This window comes from Saccopteryx leptura, chromosome 7 (assembly GCF_036850995.1).
Source record: "Saccopteryx leptura isolate mSacLep1 chromosome 7, mSacLep1_pri_phased_curated, whole genome shotgun sequence".
Taxonomy (NCBI): Eukaryota; Metazoa; Chordata; class Mammalia; order Chiroptera; family Emballonuridae; genus Saccopteryx; species Saccopteryx leptura.
Window position 1 is genome coordinate 44,072,398 of NC_089509.1, and position 3,519 is coordinate 44,075,916.

The 3,519-nt window shown below is 46.4% G+C and overlaps 1 pseudogene; it reads right to left on the bottom strand.

Moving 5' to 3' along the window:
• Positions 1-2,775: 2,775 nt before the first annotated feature.
• LOC136379150 (U2 spliceosomal RNA) lies at positions 2,776-2,953 on the bottom strand (annotated as a pseudogene).
• Positions 2,954-3,519: the final 566 nt, after the last annotated feature.

The following is a 3,519-nucleotide window of genomic DNA, read 5'->3' on the forward strand; positions in this document are numbered from 1 at the left end:
GTGCCTGATGTATCACCTGGCCTTAAGGAGAAGGTTCCAGGTGGGGCAGCCTAGCCTGAGCTCCTTCCCCTTTTTGATCCAGATGGGGCTGCCTGGTGTGGGAGGAGCTGCTTGGTGCATGCACTTGACCTACCCTGCTGCTTTAAGTATCTGTTGCCAGGGCTGCTCCAAGTGCTGTGTCTCAATCGCTTACTAGCTCTGCCCTTTCTTTGGGTGGAGCAGACTTATGGGTGTTCACAGCCTCACTTTGCTAGTTCTGCACCTTGTCTGGACGGGGCAGCTTTGGTGCACACGCACAGCAGTGCCCTACTCACTCCTCACAGCACAGCCCTGCACGTGGGAACCAGAAAGTTTTGCTGGCTCCACCATTTCCTCAGTCAGGGAAGCCCCACGCGCATGTGCAGCACTGTCTCACTCTCTCCGCGTTTTCTCTGCACAGGGCAGGAACCGCAGCATTTTGTTAGCACGGCACTTTCTCCAAGTGGGGCAACTCTGCATGCATGCACAAGCCTCCTGTTCCTAATGGATTTAGCTCCAGGAGAAGTGGCTGGGGATGGGCTACAGTGGCCCTACAGGTCAGCCAGAAAACCTGGATGGACCTGTCCAAGTTCAGGAAAGATGTAAACAATGGCACTCACCTGTTCCTCCAGTCCTGGTTTGTTCCCTCAGCTCCCAGAGAGCTCTCACAGTTCCCCAACTTTGTGTGGTCTCTCTCACTTGTTATACAGAAGCTGTTTAGTGGGCTCTAAATAGTTTCTCAGGAAGAATTGCTCTACATACAGGCATACATTTGATGTGTTCTTGGGAGGGGCAAGCTCAGCACTCATCTACACAGCCATCTTGGACCTGCCTCCTGTAGTCTTTTTTTTTTTTTTCCTGAAATTGGAAACGGGGAGGCAGTCAGACAGACTCCTGCATGCGCCCAACCGGGATCCACCCGGCATGCCCACCACGGGGCGATGCTCTGCCCATCTGGGGCGTTGCTCTGTTGCAACCAGAGCCATTCTAGTGCCTGAGGCAGAGGCCACAGAGCCATCCTCAGTGCCCTGGCCAACTTTGCTCCAATGGAGCCTTGGCTGCGGGAGAGGAAGAGAGAGACAGAGGAAGGAGAGGAGGAGGGGTGCAGAAGCAGATGGGTGCTTCTCCTGTGTGCCCTGGCCGGGAATCGAACCCGGGACTTCTGCACACCAGGCCGACGCTCTACCACTGACTCAACCAGCCAGGGCTTGGAGTCTTTTTTACCAACCACATTTGAACTTCTAGTTTTCTTCTGATTTTACCATTGGGAATATTCTTCCAATATTTATATGAACATACAAGTTAATGAGCATAAAATAGGCTCTTTTGTAAAACTATAAACTATCATTATAGATAAAAAAAGAGAAAGATAATGTAAAAATCCTCTGTTTAATCTAAAATATTAGAAGAATGTGCTCCAAATTGATTTAGAAAAGCAGTACATACTGACAAAATAATAAATCATTAGTCTACTCCTAAATCTATCCCCACAGTAGACTTCAATATACCTTGGATTTTTATGGCTCATATTGAGCAATTTTTTACAGACATTGTCCAGCTCTTCAGTACAGTGCACAACCAGAGATTTGCAGATTAACCACTGACCTTGCTAAACCAGCAGATTGTTATCTCAGAATCCTGTGCCTTTGAGCTCTCTGGAGTGGTCTCCAGTCCCATTCAAATTTACCCTACTGGTTTGGCAAAGATGCCCAGGCAGGTGAATCTATGGGAAGACCAAGCATAGAGTCAGCAATAAATGCAGAGGCAGATGCTATTCAGCCTGATCTCTTTGAAGGCATTTTTGTCCCCAAAGAACAACTGGAATACTGCCTTTGCTTGCCAGACTCCAGAATTATAAAGCTCAGCCTGGGCTACAGTTGTCCGATGAATTTAATGAACAATGACAAGATTTGAAGATGATTCAGATGTGTTCAGCACTCAATCATGCAGTTGTTTCTCTGGATTTTCATATGCTGACTTTGTGGAGTATTTGTAAAATCAGAATAGAAGGGAAGGCAGGAAGCCAGGCTAAGTCATCTATTTGGACCAAAATTCATCTGACACATGGTATAGGTTTGTTGTGCTTCCTTCATTTGAACCTTGAACTTTTACAGAAAATAAATTTTGGACTGACTATATAAATATTTTTTTTTATTTCCACTAAAAGAGAGACTATCCCCGTTTTTAACAGCAAAATAGACTATGTAGTTTATACATGAATATGAGTACAAAATGACTGGATTTGGGGGGAAAAATCTATGTTAAGTAAAACTAATATCCAGGAAAAAAATCAGAAGTTGACTTCATAAGATTTCAGCTAGCTTGTAGAGCAACTTGCACAAGTTAAAATATACAACCTCTTTTGAGTGGTTGAAACCTTGGTAAGAACATGACTGTACATTGTAGATAAAGAAGGCACACCCCAGAATGCATGGCTTAGTGAGGGTCCTGATTGGACTTCAGCACTCACCACCTCTGATCCAGATTCCTGGGCTCATCCCACGGCTGAGCCTCTGATCAGTTTCTTGATTTTTTTTCTTTTTTCTTTTTGGTCCTGCACTAAAAGCGGAGTGTAGAGATCTAAAGGCAATGGAACTATAATGGGTTGAACCATGTTCCCCCAAAAGATGTAGAAGATTTAACCCTCAGTCCCTGTGAATGAAAACAGAGTCTTTACCAAAATCAAGTTAACATGGTCATTAGGGTGGAACCTAATTCAATATGATGTATCCTTAAGGGAAAATTTGAACACAGAGACAGACACACACTGAGAGAAGCCGTTGTGAAGACACAGGAAAAAGACATTCATCTACAAGCCAAGAACATCTGAAGCTACCAGAAGCTAAAAGAATGGCCTGGAGCAGATACTCCCTCACATTTTTAAACTGATGAACAGATACTACACTTGATCTTAGCCAAAAGGCCGAGAAGCGATACCCTCACATTTTTAGAGAGAGCATGCATAGCCCTGCTGACGTCTTGACTTTGGACTTCTGGCCACTAGAATCATGAGACAATAGATTTATGTCATTTAAGCCATGAAGTTTGTGATCCTTAGTTATGGCAGCCCTAGCAAATTAATTCAAAGACAAACAGCAGGGTTGCAGCAAATGCGAAGCCTCTGAGTGTGACCTGGACCAGGAGGCCAGGATTCAACAGCGGACAGACACTCACACTCAAAGTCGTTTCCCAAGGGGGTGGAAACCACGTAACTGAGCCCAAGGAAGTGTTGTCGCGTGATGCGCCTACGCGGGAGAGAGGGAGGCTGACTCTGGAGGAAGGTGGGGGTGCCCAGGAGCCGGGTCGGAGTTCTGGGGCTGCCGGCTGGAGGCCTGTGCAGAGAGCTACCACAGACATCTCACCAACAGCACAGGAATAAGGCAGCAGTGTAGGGCCTGGGCCCCACAGGATAAGGGGGTCAAGGTCTAAAGACAAGGCTTTGGGATTAAGAAAGGCACATTCAAGGCCCTGGCCGGTTGGCTCAGCGGTAGAGCGTCGGCC